At 31.1% G+C, this 21,492-nt stretch overlaps 1 protein-coding gene across 1 annotated transcript in view; it reads left to right on the top strand.

Annotated features, from left to right (window-relative positions):
• The window catches only part of LOC143206624 (trissin receptor), a 421,579-nt gene that overhangs the window by 61,040 nt on the left and 339,047 nt on the right, over positions 1-21,492 (top strand). The window lies entirely within an intron of this gene.

Raw genomic sequence — 21,492 nt, forward strand, 5'->3', positions numbered from 1 at the left:
TTAATTGTGTAAGTACTTGTCTCTAACGAATTTTGCTGGCGAGAGGGGCCTTCATTATATCGACCTTGTTCGAAGTAACTGATTTTTTAATTGATTTGGTATTTCTTAATCAGAATTATCACATATTTTAGACAACAGTTAGGAATTTATCAAAACAAGCCCCAAAAGAACGTTTGCCGGTTTATAATCTCTTATTATTATCATTAATGGTTTGAATAATTTTGCAGACATATGACAACGGTGTCGACCAGTACCAACATAAACTATTTTTCGATTTGATTACATGTTCGGATGCATCAGACTTCAATTTGTCGCTTTTTAACTAGAGTAATGTTAAGTAGCAATATGTGAAAGATAAGTCCGGTCTGAGTTGAAATCAAATTTTACATTTTTACAAACTGAATTTGACAATACAAATGGCAACATTGTAAATTCTAAATCTCTCATTATCTGTAATTACTTTGGATTAATAAATATTGTTTATAATTATTCATGTCCTTCCCATTCCCTCGGACATGAGTTTCTTGGCTCTTTAAATAATTATTGTTGCTGTTTTTACACAGGTAGATAAGCCGTATATCTATATTTCAGTACGAGGTTAATATTAGATTAGTACAAAGTTTCTTCATATTTCAAATAGTACAACCACTTATACATTGCAGTTGAAGAAAACTAAATTGCGTTGGTATGTTAGTAAAATTTGTCTTGAAAAAGAAAAGAAAAAGTTTAAGTTGAGCTTGGAGATTTATTTGCTTTATATGTTTAGATATCAAAAACATAACAAGTGATATAAAAAATAAAAAATAGTAAAACATACCTTTTATTTTTTTTACCTATACCATGCTGGAATGCACCTTATAATGAAACACATGATATAAACATAATATTTATTTTACATCCCTCTGACCCCTTAGTCTACGCCTATGAAAACAAGTCTATCGCGATACACTTAACATAAAACATAAAAGTTGACCAAATATATATATATATATATATATATATATATATATATTTAGTTATATAAATATATATATATATATATATATATATATATATATATATATTTAGTTATATAAATATATATATATATATATATATATATATATATATATATTTAGTTATATAAATATATATATATATATATATATATATATATATATATATTTAGTTATATAAATATATATATATATATATATATATATATATATATATATTTAGTTATATAAATATATATATATATATATATATATATATATATTTAGTTATATAAATATATATATATATATATATATATATATATATATTTAGTTATATAAATATATATATATATTAATATATTATTAATATTAATTTATTATTATTATTAATTAATATATTATTAATATTAATTTTAAATATATATGTTATATATATATATATATATATATATATATATATATATATAACATATATATTTAAAATTAATATTAATATATAAAAAATAGCCTCCGCTGATATACAAGACTTGGCGTGTAAACTGAGAAATTACATATGTCTCGCATTATTTGCATGGTAACAGTGTTGCCATTATGAAAGAATAGATGGACTAAAAAGTTACGATCTTAAAACATAGGTGGCGCTATTATTATTGCATTCAACAATTTTCCAGTTAATACTAGTATTTCAAAGAAAGGTGTTAGAATTTTGTTGTTCTAAGGGTGTCACTATTTTTGTTATTTTCAGAACAAATGATCAAAAACAATTTTGGGTTTTCATTTGACACTGCTTCTTGATGGGAAAAAATATCGTTTAAGCGAATCAATGGCTTGAAAAGTGTTGTAAGGACGCATGCAGAACGCAGTGCATGTCCAAATGAGGTGGTAACACCAAAAACATCATAAAAATCCACAAAATCGTTTTGAATGATCAAAAAATGAAGTTTAGGTAACATCGTAAATATATCAAAAGAACGCGTTGGTTATAAATTGCATGAGAATTTGACTATGAGAAAACTCTGTTCAAAGTGGGTGCCGCGTTTGCTCATTGCTGACCAAAAACAAAAACGTGTTGATGATTATGAGCAGTGTTTGTCCATATTTAAATGTGATAAACCGGAATTTTTGCATCGATATGTGACAATGGATGAAATATGGATACATCACTTTATCCGTTCAGGATCAAACGTTACCTAAGTAACTGCTGAACCTCGTCCAAAGTACCCGAAAGCACAATATAGACGTTTGTTACTTATGGACTGGGTATTTTGGAATGTGCTTGAATGTATTATTCATCGATTATCTTGAGGAGGGAAATACCATCAACAGGAAATATTATATACCATTATTGGAGCACTTGATGGTCGAAATTGCAAAGAAACGCTTAAGATTCTACAAAAGTGGCATTGAAAAGTTAGAGTGGTCCTGTAATAATTGTGTGGCTCTTGATGGAGATTACGTTGATGAATAAAGCCTATTTTGAATAAAAAACGTGTTTTCTTTGTTAAGCCCAGAACTTTTCAGTCCACGTTTTATATTATTATCTATTGTAATATCATTAATTAAATCCGTTGGAAATCAGTTAATTTAACAACGCTGGAACAACGAAAAATCGCCGTCAAATGTAACTCAAGCTCATCCTGTTAAATACTCTTAAACTTCCTTGTAACTTAATTAAATAATTCCGATTAAGCTTAATTCAATCTTCTAATTCTAAATCAAATAATCTTTTAAGCTAATAAAAACTTTTAACCAGTTAAGGAAATCTCTATTCTGAATGTTTGGAAATATTATATTATATCGTTATATTATGCTCTAATTTTAATGTATGGTACTTGCATGTATTCTGATAATTTTTTCTCTTTAAAAAGGCCTTTATTGAATCAAATAGGTACACGGAAATTACAATCAAAATTAATCAAAATATTTTCAATCATTTTCTATAACTTGTTCCCATATTTCTTTCAGTATGATGATATCGTGTCGAAAGAACGATGTTGGTTTGGCATTTTCACACCTCCATTTCCAAACTGAACAAGTGGTAATTAGAAGGCACTAGTCTGGTGAGTACGGTGAGTGCGACAGAAATTCCCATTAGAGCTGCATCAGTGTTTTTATTTAATATTCTATAGTGATTAACATTATATAAGCGTTCCTTCTCCAATAATAATTGGTACGAGCAACACATTTTGTGTGTATATCACACAATTATGTTATTATTTTGGTATTGATTTGGTACCGACTTCAAAGTCATCAGTTGGTAGTAGTTAAAATAATATTGTAAATAGATAAATAGGTTTAGGTAGATATTAACCGTCCGGTCACTGACCAAACTTTCACCGTTCGTTCAATTACCGGGTACATATAGCGTGGCAGATGTGCCAATATCAAGTCAATATGATGCCAATACTCGAGCTCAGCGCTTGGAGAATGATAGAGCTGCTCCAATACGAGACATTTGGACAATGTTGAATAGTAATTTAGCAAAACATTATACGCCAACAGAATACCTAACAATTGATGAGCAACTTTATCCATACTCTCACTAGATTCACTCAGTATATTCTGTCAAAGCCAGCTAAATATGGGATTAAAGTGTGGTGAATATGTGATGCTGAAAATTCGTATCCACTTACTGGACAGCTTTACACTGGGAAATCGAAAGATAGTCGTGAGGTAAACGTTGGTGAAAGAATTGTCAAACACTTGGTGGCATCAAATAGAGGAGCCGGTAGAAACATTATAATGGATAATTTCTTCACTATTCTTTCAGTGGCAAAATTTTTACTGTCTTGGAACCTGACAATTGTTGGCACCTTGAAGAAAAATAAATAAAGCATACTTTCCACCAGCATTGGCTGTATCAAAAAAGCGAGAAGAATTACCCACTGTGTTTGGCTTTCATGAAAAAGTTACCCTATGTAGTTATGTGCCAAAAAAAAACAAGGTAGTAATTATGCTGTCATCAATGTATCATGAAGCTAAGATTAGTGATAGTGCAAAGAAAAAACCCGAAATTATTGAGTTTTATGACTGGTCTAAAGCTGGTAGACACGATGGATAAAATGCTTGGTAGATATTACTACAAAAAGATCAACTCCTTGCATCATATATTTTGTATTATGAGAATAATAAAATGATTGTTAAAAAATCGTACGAACGCCAATTATTTTATCGGCAATTGGGCAGAGCTATGTACATTCGTTGAAAGTCGTTCGAATAATGCACAAATTATGAGGCATTTCTCAACGAAAGTGGCGATTGAATCTCTTCTTGGTCGAGCTATCAATCCGAATGCGCATCAGCGAACATCATCTGTATCAATGACACCTCAGACGCAGCTCGATTCAACTGTGAGAACCCTATTTGTGACGAACACTGTATTACAACCACGACATGTGAAGGATGTACGAAATAATTTAATGTATCTAAATTTTTATATGGCACTGTATCATAATAAGTAAAATAATGTAAATGAATAAATAGTAAAAGAATGGAAAATGATATTCATAAAATTAAATTAAACATAGTTATGTATTTCTTACTTACTATTTTTGTTATTGTTTATAACAAGAATAATTGTTTAAATAAAAAATTACAAACTATATTGTCTATTATTAGTTTAAAAGTCAAATTAATTAAATACTTTAATAAGCAGTCTCTTATGTGTGTATAAACCCTTCGTTCATATACATTAATCTTAGTGGGTACCCTGGTACCTGGATATTGAACAGGGGGGGTATCAAGTTTGATAGTTAATCACTTTTATTCATTAATTGACACCTCAGACGCTTTGTTGTTTGTGAGATTGTTAAAAAATTTGACGAAAAATGGGTATCAAATTACTTCAACTTTGGGGATACAGACCGTTATAAAAACATTTTAAGGAGAAGTTAATATATTTTACTTGCGGATTGAAATGGATACCCGGGTGCCTGGTCATTGACCGGACAGTTAAGCTAAATTGCGTATATAGAGTAAAATATAATAGGTCAATTGAAATGTCCCCGGCCTACCATAGTAAAACACATCTTTTTGGCAAAATTAGTTTTATTTATTCAACATAATAACCTTCAAGGGTGATTCACTGATTATAGTGACCCTCCAACTTTTCGATACCATTTTTGTAGTACGATTTGTCCTTTGCTTCAAAATAGGCCTCAGCTTCGGCGATCACCTCTTCATTTGACGAAAATTTCTTCCCAGCGAGCATTATTTTGAGATCTGAGAACAGGAAATAGACGCTGCGGGCCATATCTGGGGAATAAGATGCATGAGGAAGCAATTCGAAGCCCAATTCATATATTTTTGCCATCGTTTTCACTGACTTGTGACACGGTGCATTGTTTTGGTGAAGCACCACTTTCTCTTTCTTCAAATGCGGCCGATTTGGTCCTTCAAGCGGTCCAATAACGCTACGTAAAGCGACTATTATTGATGATCCTTCGTTTTTCAACGTATTCAATAAAAATTATTCCATGCGCATCCCAAAATACAGATGCCATAACTTTGCCAGCCAACTGTTGTGTTTTCCCACGCTTTGGAGCGGGTTCATCGTGTGCAGTCCACTCGGATGACTGTCGATTAGACTTGAAAATTGGAATGAAATGAAGGAGCCATATTTCATCCACTGTCACATATCGCATACTAATTCACAAACATAGAAAAAATAGAAATTTCACGGTATAGGCGACCTTGGGGAAATGTTTTGTTTAGTTCAATCAACTGTAGCGCTGCGATCGCAAATTGTGATTGGCTAGTTTAAATTCTTGGTGCCCCCACTAACATGAAATGTGATTGCTCTATCAAATTGTGTGAAATCAGCATTTTCTATGGGCGTTCATTTTTGTGTTTATTGTAGGTTATGGTTTTTGTTTAGATCACGAAATTTTCGTTTTACGTTGTGCATATTTTCTGTTTTACATTAATTATTATGGAGTAATAATATAAAAATTGATGACAATGCGTCAGTGTAGTAAAAGATGTAGTATACCGGGGTAAAAATCTACTACGGAAATTAGACATCGTTTCCCAAAGAATGATCTCGCTCCTTTCCAAAAATGGGTTGATCAAGTAAATAGTAGTAAGTTACCTGGATAAACCACAATGCAAATATATCTACGTCATGGTGTTTGTTATGGACATTTTAGTGAAAAATTTAGAAGTATCCTTCCTTCACGAACAGGTGTTAGGGTAAATGCATATCCATCATTGGTTTTATCAGGTACATATAATACTATCTATCTACTACATGTCTGTTTATATATTGTTTGTTTACAGAAAATCAAAACCTTATGAAGATGTTTGTAGTAATAAAATTCAATTGAGCTACCAAGTTGTTCGTATGCTGTCAGTGTGATGTCTCTACATCAAGAAGTCTTACAAGAAGGTAATAATTAATATAACTGGATAATTAGTAGTAATAAATACTTTTTTTAATTGTAAAATATCCCTAAAGTATTTGCAATACTTAAATTTTTTAGAACAATCAGTGTTCAATCATTTTATTGTAGAGGAATTATATATTTAAATTTGATTGCCTTGTTAAGAAAATATTTGTTATGGTGCCATCAATTAAAAATTTAATTGCTACTTTTAGGGGATTTATTACCTTAAAGAAATCTATTTTGTCTAAATTTACAAATAACTACGTTTGTTTAACAAATCTTAACCCAGATTGCTTAAAGAATTTTGTTGGATCTATTAGAGGTCATGGAGGTAGAAACAGCATCATTCCCCTAGTATGTTCAAGAAATTTTTAAAAGGGCTCATCACTTCAATTTTTTCACATCATTCTCCCGGATAAAATTGTGAAGAAGATGAACATGTTAGATAACTTATATTCTTTTTTAACGGGAGATCTAGTATCACTTGAGGTTGTTAAATCACCAGTTGAGTCTATATTTTTAGTTCCAGAGAATTTTGCTCTGAGGAAAACAAGAGTCTAATATTGTATTTTAGTCTTATTTCAGGCTATTTAACAAAACTTCTGAAAAAGGAACAACATGCAATATTTGTCTATATTCTATATTAAGTAGTTCCACAGACTAAATACTCTAAAATCTAAATATCTTTAAAAAACACATACAACTGTGTTTCAACTGTCCAATCCATAATGATTTTCAAGACCAAATTTTAAGTTATTATGGGGTGTGATTGTATTTTTGGTTTAATGAAGTTAATGCAATATCAACAGGGAAGGATTTAAAGTTTACCTTCAATATATCAAGATAAGTTAGAACTCTAATAGGTCCCATAAAATTGATGGCACTAAACATATATGGGAAGGCGTTATAGAAGAATTATAGATATTTTAATATTGCCTAGAATAGAGTTCATAATTGTTTTTTTTTGCTTTTTGTTTATATATATTTATATTATTTACACTTATGTATATTTGTATAGGATTTTATTTTATTAAATTAATTTTAAAATTTAAATTTGATTTTTATTTAAAAACTATTGGCCATTAAATGTGACGTCACAAAATAATCAAGTGAAATGGCAGACCAATCAAAGCAAAGTATTTTCCATACAGGTTTCTATATAACTATTTTAAACTAACCAATCAAATTCGCGTTGTCAGCGCCGCCAATAATTGGACTAAGCGAATGATCCAACGGCTGTCATTGACTATCTGTCACACTGGGACTTTTCAACTGACGTGTTAAAATACATGTAGTAGATAGGTTAAATAAGGTTTTGGTTTATTTTTATTTAGTTATTACAAGGAATATTATGACTATATTATTTTCTCTTTTTAATGTTACATATTTATTCAATAAATTACAAAGTTATTTTATGAAGTATTAGAATGGCTAGGCCAAGTAAATGTTTATAAACCGTATGAGGAAAAATAGGAATAAAGAAACAATAATTGATAATCAGGAACGTTTCAGGCCCCGGGGTCCGCTACCTAGCTTATTGTTGTCCCCGTCGGGAATCGAACCCGCGACTTTTGCATGTAGTCTGAACGCTCTAACCGTTACATCGTAGAAAAGTAAACAATGGCTTTTGAACTGAGCGACTTCCGATTTTCCGTCACATCAGCTCAGCAATAACATTATATAAAAACAAATGATTATTTTAAATAAGAAATATACGAAATCTTCGTATGTGCCTTTGAAATTGGAGGGTTTCGCTCGATTTAAACCCTTTCCCCCCAACAGATTCTTTCGAATAAAAAATAATTTTGAGAATCGGTCCGTAATTGACGCAGAAATCGACATTAAAAAAATATACAGTCGAACATAGAACCTTGTCCTTATTTGAAGTCGCTTATATATGTTATTTGACCAGCAGTATGGACCTTTCAATAAATTACCACTTCTTTACGTCAGAATAAAATAGTTTTCAAGTTAATTAAAAGTGTTTGTTTATATATCATACACATAATATATATAGAACAAATATAGAATTTAATATTTATATATTTCAATATAGTATGTATTTATAAACATATGTTTAATCAGTAAATATGATATATTAATATATTATATTAAACAAACACAGTTACGGCTTAACAATAAACTCTAGATCCTAAATTTAATGAGATTGCAATCCTATAATATTAATTTTGTGTTCCATTCCATATTTTAATTAAAACAAAACATATTAACAAATATCTATACAAAATCAAATACAAAATGAACTTTGAATATACCCCACGTCTAGCCTATAAAAATGAACTCTAGTTTGAGCTTATAATTTATAGCGATAAAATGCAGATTAATGGACCGTAATAGCAATGCGATTTACACCGATTATAGAAAACCTAATCGGAATTTTCTTTTTAAATGAAAGGTTCGACGGTCTGTGTTGAATACTAAATAATCCCCTCACTGAGCTGCTGTCGATTTTTTCTAACTCTCCTTCTTTCTCTTGTTCTCACGTCACTTGATTAACTCATCCTTGTCGGCTGCTCGTATACAAACGGTAATTATCAATAAAAATAAATATGTCATAAAATATTATAGTAATATATCAAACTAACTAGTAATCTAAAGCACCCAAAATAAAGTTCTACGATTAATTACCAATGCTTATCGCTACGTAGTTAACGAGGAGCTGCACAATGACCTCGGAATCAAATTGATACACCAAGTAATCCAGGATTTCGACTTAAGATATGAAATAATGTCGCTAAATCACAGCAACGTGGAAGCAATACAGCTACCGGACAACGCCAAGAAAATCAGAAAATTGAAGCGAACCAAACCATACGAACTTGGTTAGTGTATAAGTGCATTTTTAACTATAGCTGTAAGATATTTAACTTTAGATTAGTTTTATTTTGTAAGATGTAATTAATACAAAAAAGTATTTTTAATAAATTATGTGGATCATATGAGGGTGGTTCAAACATGATCGAGACAAGTACTCTGACACGTTTATATACTTTCCGGAAGTTTTTTGATGACGGTATCAAAGAATTCCTTGGGTAAGTCGGACAGCCAAGTGTTAAACCTTTGACCTAACCCCGAGGGCGTGTTTATGTTATACATGTGTTTTCAAAAGGTTAGAGTAGTATGCAAAATTAATGGTAGGTTGTGTGTACAGGAAATTGAGGTACAGCACGCCCGGCCGGTCATAGAACACCGTACACAGAACCTTACCCGTGGACCTCGTTGTCTTCGCTTTGACTGGCGCCCCTTCCTCCATTCTTAAGACGACATCTTCCTTTCGAGAGTGTAATAGCCTACCAGGATATATTAAAAATCATCGTGGTCCAGTAGATTGACTATACTGCGTTGGCGCGCGCGTCCCCAGTGTTAGAAATATTTGAAAATTCTCAGTATTGCTTGGGACGTCGTATGTCATATCGGCATAGTGTTAGTGTTCGAAGCGTAAAATATACTCCGTATTAGTTATTAAAATAAAAGGTAATGTTCATAAGTTTTATATTAAGCTATATATACCATTCATATGTATATATAGTAAAAATGACTTAAAAAACAGTAAGAACATGACACTTATTTACAAAACATTTAGAGGAGGTAAAAAGAAACATACAGCTTAATATTAAATGTTTATATTATATTCATTTATATATTTTAAAATTTAATATTAATTTTAAATTATAAATTAGAGGATATAAAACAATGAACCTTAACTATGCCATAAACTATTTACTAAATTACCACATATTTGAATATAAAATACTACAAATGTATTATATATAAATAAAATTAATCAATTACAAATAAAATTAACAACTTTCTTGTAGACTACTTCTTAAGACATACTTCTCACACTAATTACTAATTAATTACAATAGAATAAAAATTTCCAAATAAAGTCAAGGTTAATATATTTCATGGAAAAGGAGCTTATCGTCTAAAAAAACACCAACATAATTAATGAAATCAAGGACTCAAGTACCTAAAAACTCATACCTTGCAACTATTTCTTTTATTTCTTCTTAGGTCTGCTTTTATCTTCTTTGATATTTTGGTAGATTACTTTCCCTTATCAACAAATCATATCGCTGTAGCAAATACAATCCTTTTTTAAATAGCTACGTTTTCAGGATTAACGGTTGCAATATTTTTCTACACTTCTGCAAAGCCTATAAACTATAGCTAATAAAGCTATAAAAAAAGCTAATAAAGCTGAAATGTTAAACTAAAAGGCCTTATTTTTAAGTAAAAGGTAATATCACAATATAACTTTAAAATTTATCAAAGCAAACGCGTTAATAGTTAAACAAATAAACGCCCAACGTTTAATCAAAGCAATACGGTACATCGCCATTTGTTTTGCCAATTCTAAGGGCAAGACTCTATATTGTACTAAATACTAAAAAACAGATCTACTCTAATTTTTTTTTTCCAAAACAAAATATAAAATTTAATGTCAGAAAGTCTTAAATATATTATTTTTCTAAAATAAAATACATCCAAAAAGCAAATAGCCTCGCTGTAAATTTGGCAGCATCGACTTTCAACATTTCGGCTAGCGGCGAGTAGATTGCGCCGACGAATATACGAATAGTTCCGAAAGTAGTTGAATCTCCGGGCCACGACGATTTTTAATGAATACTTAGCGCACCCATGTCTCGTTTGTAGTGAAGATTAGTGTTAAAAAACCGTCAACACGTTGCGCTACGGTGGTCGGCACTTGATGTTCCCTCATGAGTTTCACGCGCGTGAGAACTATGCCACATTGTTCGTAAGGGACCCAGCTATCACATACTCAAGCCACGATCTTCAAAACATATATGCGCGCCATCGACAGCGTTTGTCTCCATCATATTTAAACCAACCCCGTAGCTAATAATAGAGGGATCATTGCAGGAGTTCTTCTTCCCTTTAATAAATAGAAAGGAATTACTTTTATGAAACATAATTTCCTATTTATATTTCGTGATTGATACGTACATAAAATTCATTTAAACATTTCATTTATAGTTACCATGAAACAATATGAAATATTTCAATCTTTAGCATAAGTTCCTTGAGTTCCTTTCAAAACTCAATTTGTGTTTTGCAAGCCATTCCCCAATTACAGCCTTGCCATCCATATTTTGGGATATTTTCCACCAGTGTACTATTGTGTGGTTATTGTCTATTATAATAATTGATGGTTTCTCCAAATTGCTGATTTATTCAAATCAGAGCAAAAATATTAATGGACTAATTCTGGACCAGGAATAAAACTATTTATGTTTCAGGCACGAAAAACAGTATATCTACAATACATTATTAAAAAACATTGTGACTAATGAAACCTAATGTTTTTACCGTTTTTATTCATCAACTTTTGTTGACTTTTACTATCGTCTTTACTATCGCCGCTATGTCCCAATGTTTTATTTTGAAATATCCATGTCTCATCTAAATACACAAATAGAAATTACGTCCTTTTTAATTTTATGACATGATTCTAAAATATGTATTATTTTAAAAGAAAAGTTTGGAAGTTTGATTAAATCCCTTTAAGGATCATCTTTTCACCATTTAAATCAAATGTTCCTCAAAAATGTACGAAGAGATTCCTTAAAGAGCTGCATATCTCTAAGTTTTCTATAGATCCCAAACTAGCATTTTTCTCTGAAATAGTTGTATTAAATTATGTTTTTATTGAAAAAACCACTCTAACGCATTTTACTAGCAAGATCTTACTAGATAGGCGCCCCTATTATCGTTCCCGTTTAAAGTAATTGGTTAGAGATGTAATCTGTTTGACGGACTATTTATTCGCTTTAGGATTTTCAATTAGAGTAGTAAGAAATATAACAATGATTTGAAATTTATCAAAACGAGTGAAGTGTTATTATTACTAATGTTTCGAAGTATTCGATTGTTTGCACACAATCGGCAATATCACTAATGGTTTGCAGGATTCGGTTAAATGTTTGGACGTATTATACAACATTGTATTTCTTTTTAAAAAAACTTAAAAAATTAGAAATTGCGTTAGGCAATATATTCTTCATCGTAATGATGTGAGTTCACTGTTATTTTGTATAAACTATAAATCTCTATATGAATTAAGCTGTGTGTTAGTTCTTGTATTCTAATTAAGAAATATATGTACACATTTAATTGGCGCAACTGATATATTATAAATAGGTACTACGTAACTATGTATGAAACACTTCAGCAAAAACACTACAAGGTATTTACATAGAAGTCAAATTAATATATTCTTCGTATTCGAGAAGTAAGACTGTTTCTCTGTTATTTTTTTTTAAATATTCTTCAGTGTTTTGATCGCAACTAAGAACTGATTACAACATTTAATCATCTGAATTTAATTGTTGCCTATGTGTTGAATTTCTAGCACCTTTAAATCATATGGAGTTCAATATCTTTTATAATTTATGTTTTTGTATTATGACTTGTTTCCTTTAGTATTTGAGTTGAGTATTTGAGTAATATCGTTCTTACTTTATTCTCAATAAATAATAAATTATTTTAAATAGTCTGCGATTTGAAAATTATAATCTTTCTATTTTTTCCTTCATTCTTCATATTTAAGTGAATAGTACATATTTAATAAAAAAATTGAAGTTAAATTATATGTTTTTTATACTGTCTGTTACTAATTTCCTTCAAAATAATGTAAAACGTAATATTTTCCAATAATAATATGGACAGCTATGTCGGAAATTGGAGCATCCCTCTTGTAATTCATGTCATGGGCGAAAAGGTAACTACTCTCAACTAAATCGATCCAACCAACGGAATCGACCATGGGTCACAAATAATATATATTTTTTGAACAATAAAACCTTGTATTCACGTAGAAAAATAACAGAATTGATATCTAGTATTTAATTAATCAGCTTCTTTATATTCACAATAAACACACTTCTAAATAAATCTGCGGTCTGTGTAATTATGTAGAGTTAATAAACACAGAAAACACAATGTAAATAGAAAATATTATAAATTACATGCCTTAGAATTATATACTGTTAATAGCTTTTATAAAAGCGTCAAAAATGTTAATATCTTATATGCTTTCAAATTGCTATAGAGATTGTTTAAACAAATAAAGGTAAACGTTCAACGAACATTACTACATACGTTATATTAAAACTTGAACAAACATAAGCGTAAAACCGAAATTCAATTTTAAAATCAATTACTTTGGAGAAAGTATGCTCGGAAATTTAAACGCCGGGAAATCCTGGAATGTTTATTATATTTTTCATTTAATATCTTAATCAAAACAAGCGGTTTTCTGATATTTATATCAATTTCAATCATACCTTAGAGTAATTGACACAAATAGGTACTGATATATGATATATTTCAAGATATATAAACCATTAGTAAGTTAGCCGCGTTCATATGACAAGCCTTTTTTTTACGTAGCACTTTCTAACGAAGCGTTTCTCAAGAAACCGTCGCTTATATTGATATATTAGGTATTTGCTGGTTTGTTGGTATTTGATATTAGGTGTCCTGATATTTATTGGTACATAAAATAACAGAATATAACAACATATTTTATAACAAAATATTATAGGACTAGTACTGCTTTGGTTACGGACTGCACTGTGATTTGAGAGGCCATCTGTTTTGAATGATTTTATACGATTATTTTTATGTGATTTTACCCTCAGTATGGCTTTGTATCGCCGCTCAACCAACCAATAGAATTTTTTTTACCCTTTTACATTATCTAGTTTACACTCACTAATCACGGAACGCTAAAAACTCTATATTGATTTTTATTACTTTTATTGTTTGATTTGAAGAAATCTGCTGCCGAAGGCTATAAAAGGTTTTGAAGCCTTATGATGATGGTATTTCGTCAAATTTATGCATATCATCAAGCATTTTGAAGTATTTACATGTAGTATTGAACGACACAAATTGTAGATTCAAATAAAAAAACTCGACATTAAGACCCTAAACATTGATTTTATTGATTTAAAAACTTGTTAACATTCGTGTAGATATCAGTGCTCAATAAATTAATCCTTTCAAAATAGTAAAATACCTATATGCTTGTAAAATTTTTACAAGTTCACTTAATAATACAAATTGACTCTAAAAGTAAAAAATTGTGTATGATCTGTGGCGATCGCTACGACCCTTTAGGCCACCACGTTTTCATCAACGAGTACAAAGGTTGGCAACGCCGGTGGATTGGTACCATGCAGTTCCAGGGTATAAAAGACCATCACGATGACGTCTCGCTCTGTTCTCTTTTCTCCATCCCCCTGTAATAGTACCACTTCCACAGCGCTACCGTACTTCCTCTATCTAACCTAATATCCTGTCAATTCTCCCGTCGATCACATGTATCACTCAATATCGAAATAAACAAGTGATTATTAAACCAGTGTTTTTCAGTTCTCGTGCAAATTCCTTCCAAAAATAGTAGTGAGTGTTCTGACAAATAATCGCAGCGGCAGCCACACATTTCGACCGACTAACCGACCCGACGAACATTCCTACAATTGGTGACCCCGACGTGATCAAAGTGCCTAACAGGTAAATAAACTCAACATAAGCCACTTGACAGGTGCTTGACACGTGCATGGAAGGATAGCACGAGGAACGGAACCCATCAACATCACATGGTCGACGACATCCCACGAGACTAGCGTGATGGACGAAAACCACAGAAGCCCACCGTGTATACCATCAACACATGTACACCCTCGCATCACGAGACGGGACACGCAACATACTTATAAGTACCCTCAAACAAAGCTAAGCTCCCCAAGACGAACGACGTCCTGCTACAACTCCGATGGCAGCTGATCCCGTAAAACTCCTCGCTCAGGTTGGGATCCCCATCTCATCAGCAGTCCCCTGGCGTTTGTTTGCGTGATTGCGGGTACACTTCGGAACTTGCACCACATATAGGTACGTTCCACGGCAGTTCCACTAGGACAGGAGTTATGTGGCGATCGCCACGACCCTTTAGGCCACCACGTTTTCATCAACAAGTACAAAGGTTGGTAACGTCGGTGGATTGGTACCATGCAGTTCCAGGGTATAAAAGACCATCACGATGACGTCTCGCTCTGTTCTCTTTTCTCCATCCCCCTGTAATAGTACCACTTCCACAGCGCTACCGTACTTCCTCTATCTAACCTAATATCCTGTCAATTCTCCCGTCGATCACATGTATCACTCAATATCGAAATAAACAAGTGATTATTAAACCAGTGTTTTTCAGTTCTCGTGCAAATTCCTTCCAAAAATAGTAGTGAGTGTTCTGACAAATAATCGCAGCGGCAGGCACACATTTCGACCGACTGACCGACCCGACGAACATTCCTACAGATCTATAAAACATTCAAGATGATGAGTTGTACAAGATAGATACACAACATTCTTTTTCGTGCTGTTATAATATTTTTTATATAGATTTATAAGTTTTTATGTGTAGTTATGACATATGACAAGAAATATTGTATTATTGTATTAATGCAATTAATTTGTTGGTATGGTTTTCCTAAATATGGAAAGTTCTTTTGCACGGCGTCGCATTTCATGAAAGAATTACCGTTACTGTACTATTATTTATCAATTCAACATCGCCCTTTGGACATTTTTTGATGCTACATATATTTTTATTTATATTATTTATTTAAGTGTTAAACACACTAGTTATATAACAAAGACTGGCAGAGGCAAAGGTTGTTCATTTCTTAGGAAGACAAAAAAGTAAGATCTGAAACTATAGCAATGTATGTGATTATCCTCACGTATATATGATAAGGGCTATATTAAAATTTTACTTTTGTTTTATTTTAGCAGTGTTTAGGAAATATTTGTGCCCTGTTAATAATTGTCTTCCTAAATATCATATAAATCGAGGAAGTTGAAATTACTGGATATCCTTGGTTAAAAATATGACTCGAATATAAAATTCTCCTGCAATCACTTTTACTGCTTTGTTTTTCAGAAAATGGTAATTATAAATTGAATAGATTGGATTAAATTTCTCTATAAAATTAAAAATATTTAAAGAAAAATTAAAATGGATATAAGCACTTAGTTAATAAAGTTAATAATTAATTAATTAAGGTATAGTTTTTCTCTACTTATTTTGCAGATTCAAACAAAAAATATAATAACTCCCTTGTATTGAACTATTTTAAAGGCGTTTCCTTTATCACTGAAGTATTCTACACTTTTTCGTTTTCAAAAACTTACCAGAATCAGTACATGAATAGGAAGATAGTTGCTTAATAAGAGGATTGTTACAGTCGCTCTAACATAATCTGTTTTATTTTTAGCGATTTCGAACATTTACTTATATTTAATGAACACAATCACTTATTCTGCATAGATATTTTAAGGAACATCAGAAAAAAGTAATAAAAAGTTATAGTATTTAGAGAGGGTTGTTAAAATATCAATACATGTAGAATGTCGTATATGTTATAAAACCATTGTTTTGATTAAAAAGTGCATTAACGTAATGAACTACATCTATTGATATTTTACAATATAAAAGATAATTAGGGCATTTTATAGAAAATCTGAATATGTTTTCAATAAGCTACTGTTATGTTTGTATTTGAATTTTATTCTAAAAAACGTGTATTATTTAAATAATATATTAATAACTCATTTAAAGGTTACAAAAAACCTTATATTATTATATTAAACTCTTAAAAATTATGGCTCCATAAGAAAATGGCCGATATTATTTCTGAATAATATATTTCTAGTTATATCTTTGTAAACAAATTCATTCTTAACAAATAATGATGTAATTTATATATTTTCTTATTTACCTTTGCTAGCACTACCTTTACTAGCATAACCAGAAGGTTTTTTTCAGTCGAACAGATTTTATTAAAGACTAGATACAGGTCTCTTCAAAATATTTAAATAGTCATTTTTTACATATATATTATCAACGAAGGTTTAACTGGATTGGACTTACTATATAATCTGGACTGGCTAGTAATGAACTTAGAGACTATCCCAAAGTACATCCGATGTTAGCCAGCCTGGCTACTGGCGCGACTGGGGTAGTTATACCTTATCGAATTTTCCACTGTTGCCTATCAGACATTATCAATAACAGTTACAAACATAAAGCATATCCATGGTCCAGCAGAATTCAAACCCTCGACTATCGTAATAGTAGGCGGAATGTCTTCTGGTATGGTCTTTAAGTTGGTCACTCGCTAGTCGGTAGGCTTAATGCTGAGGATTGTCGTTCGCAGCCCACGTTAACTTGTGGGCCCAGTCCAGAGAAAACCCAGTTAGTAAAAAAGAAACTTTACAATATTTTTAAAAAAATACTGAAGAGATAAGCCCCAAGAGACTATATTTGCTCAGACTATGCCAACAAAACTTAGTATTCAAATGTTTACATATAAATAATGTATAATATTTAATCAACAAATAATAAATTAAAATATTTTTATCAATAATTGTTTTTTTAAATATATTTTAAAGTCTCCTTTTACCAACTATAAGTTTATATGGACTGAACCCACAGTATTAAGCCTACCGACTGGCGAGTGACCAACTTTAGGAATCATCCCAGAAGACATCCGGTTTTTTACCCAGCCTGGTTAGTGGCGTGACTAGGATCATTTTTTTTTGTGGGATTTTACACTCTTGCCTAGGACATTTACAAATTTTAAACAATCACAAACATAAATTCATGACCATGCCCCAGCAGGATTCAAACCCGCGCCTATCGCGACAGTAGGAGGGCCGTCCTATCGCCTTTACCACTGCGCCACCAAGCCGGCTAATAACTCTTTTTAATTCAACATAATTCTTTATACTTTTTAAGTTAACAACCGTTTATGAAAGCAATAAATAATTCGTAATAATATGCCTTCGACAACGTAGGTGTTGATTTTATTATAGTTAAAAAAGTAACTCAGATATAGAGTCGAACTTAGTGGTTTTTATATCCCCATAAAAATCCTAAACTGTGTTAAAAACGCTGTAAATGTGGTTTTTATGACTTCGCAGTTTGAAATATTTATTTGGTGGAGTTTGTCGAACGCTTTTTTCCTATTTATCTTCTTTTATAGTTTCAACATTTAATGGGTTTCCGAATAAGTTTTGTGTTCGATAATAGATGGCCTTATTAGGTTTGTCGATTTATATTTTCGGTTGATGTTTTATTCCGAAATAATAGATCACAAATTACAAATTACGTCTTTAAATATAACGAAAATTATTTTGTTTTTGATTTATTACTATAGATCAAATTTGAGTTTATCAATATCATAAAACGGGCGATGTGAGGTGACTTCTAGGGAGTGGCATAAATAATATATTTTAGCTATGAAGTGAGTTAAGGTCCAGAAATCAGTCATTAGGATAATAACGTCAGTTTTTCAGATATACGAAAGCTTAAAACTGATATCAGAATACAATAAACTCAAATAAAAATTTTATTTATTTTATAAAGTGAATGTAATGGTTTATATATTGAAATTATTGAGAATTACTGCATATTGTTCCAAATATGTTCCAGAATATCTTTTCTAGAATAATTATGCGTAAAAATCCTTATAAACCGGCAGGCAAGTTGGATGTTACAGGCTTATTTCGCTGTTACATGCGATATGAAAACTATTTGAGAAACTGTAGTTAAATATTATTAAACGATTTATAAAAATACCAGATATCCGGTTTGCATTTCGCAATCATTATTCGAAGATTCGAAGAAAAGAAATACTGCTCTGCAATATTCCTGGAAGTGTTACAAGATTTTGATCGGGTATTGCATTTGGGGTTAATATACAAAATAGGCAAATTGCTACTGCGGAATAACTGTCTAATGCTGGAATTATATCTTTTCGAGAGAAAATTTAGATTCTATGAAATGGACATTCTTAACACTTCAACCTATTTCGGCTGGGGTTCCACAGGGTAGTGTCTTGGTGCCACTACTCTATCTGCTCTGTACTGTTGATATACCAACAACAAAAGAAACAGTATTCGAAATATTTGCCGAAGATACATATCATAGATTGTACAAAAATTACAAGTAGCGGTCAATATACTAAAGGACTAGAGACTGGAAAATTCGGTTTAATATCTCCTCAAACCTGTCTATGTTTTGCGTTGCTTCGAAATAACAACAACCTAATTATATTACTTGGAGGATGGGTGATTCTTCGAGAAGAATCAGCCAAAGACCTCGGAATATATCTTGATGGTAGGTTAAATTGGAAATATCATGTTAGAAATAAAGCAGAGCAGATTAGGATCAGAGTCAAGCAATTTTACTGGTTAGTCGGAAGATAGTCTTAACTGACTGATTTATCAGTCAATTATAAAGCCACTTTGAACCTACTATGGGGTGTACCTATGACCTATGGGACCTATCGCTACGTAACCAACGAGGATCTGCACGATGACTTCAAAATCAAATGGGTACACTGGACAACATGAAAAAAATCAGAAGACTCAAGCGAATCAAACCACACGAACTTGTTTAGTGAATAAGTGTATTGTGTAAATTTTAGTTTCAGCCTTGCTTGTGTAGAACAGTAGTAATAAATTAATTGTTAAAGATTGTACTAAGCATATGTAATGTAAGTTGATAAAAAATATTTATCCATATATTTATCGGTATATTTATCTTCAGACAATTTATTTGTGGAAAATAATTTTATCGATTGAAGAGATAAATATGAAACACATTTCGATAACCTTACAGACCTCCATTTTAATGATGGATGACTACATCGTTTTCATAATGTATCATTGTAATTTATGTGTTAAACTGTTAGAACAACTGTATTGAACTTTGGGGATATAGTATTTATTAAATGTATCTGCAATGTATCTGAAAAGAAATAAAAATGAGATTGAACAATTAAGTATCATTAGTAAAATATAAGTAACGTATAATTATATGTCTGGTACTTTTATAATATATAATAATATATAAATATATATAATATATAAATATATATAATATATAATATATATAATATATAATATATATAATATATAATATATATAATATATAATATATATAATATATAATATATATAATATATAATCTTATATATAAAAATGAATCGCAAAATATGTTCCTAAGCGCATAACTCAACAACGCCTGGACCAATTTGGCCAAATCTTTTTTTAAAATGTTCGTTGAAGTTCAGGGATGGTTTTTACGGCGAGAAAAATTAGAATTATTGCTGGAAAAACCCTAAAAATAGCCCTTTTTGTTTGAATTTGTTTCGTGTATCAGTTGACAATTCATCTGTCATCTGTCAAAAGTCATCTGTAACAGACAACTTTTTTTTTTTAAATTTGATATGACTTGAACTCAAATCCTTTTAATCCGTACGAATTGTTTTATTTATTTAAAATTTTTTATTTGTTTAAAATTTAATTCAAATTTTAAATAAATAAAACAATTCGTACGGCTTAAAAGGATTTGAGTTCAAGTCATATCAAATTTAAAAAAAAAAGTTGTCTGTTACAGATGACTTTTGACAGATGACAGATGAATTGTCAAGTGATACACGAAACAAATTCGTATATCGTGTTTTGTGCAGAGTGTTTAGTTAGTTAGTGTTTGTTTAGTTCGTGATTAGTGAAAAAATAATTTATATTTGATATGCCTCCTATAAGACGAAGCAATTTAGGTAGAAGAACCAGAAATGCTATAAACCAAGCTAATTACCGATCTAATCGTACTGCACAAGAACGTGACGACGGAAATGAACGTGAAAGAATTCGGATATCACAAACGCGTGAAGCGCGAGCGCGACATTCAACTAATAATCGCGCAAGTTTGAATCCAGCTGCTTTCAGTTACGATGTGTCAATTGACTACAGTAACTACCAATGTGTTGTTATTGGTTCTATGAACTTGGTTTGCTCACACTGTAAGGCATTAAAATACAAAAACGAAGCCAATGGACTGTGTTGCGCAAATGGTAAAGTGAAATTGATACAATTGGATCCACCACCAGAACCATTGTACTCATTGGTTTCAGGAATAGGAACAGATTCTATACACTTTTTGACACATATTCAACAATATAACAATTGCTTTCAAATGACTTCATTTGGGGCAACAAATGCAGTTCGGGAAA

This window comes from Rhynchophorus ferrugineus, unplaced genomic scaffold, assembly GCF_030347505.1.
Source record: "Rhynchophorus ferrugineus isolate W39M unplaced genomic scaffold, kcgeb_rfMv2 rfM1, whole genome shotgun sequence".
NCBI lineage: Eukaryota > Metazoa > Arthropoda > Insecta > Coleoptera > Curculionidae > Rhynchophorus > Rhynchophorus ferrugineus.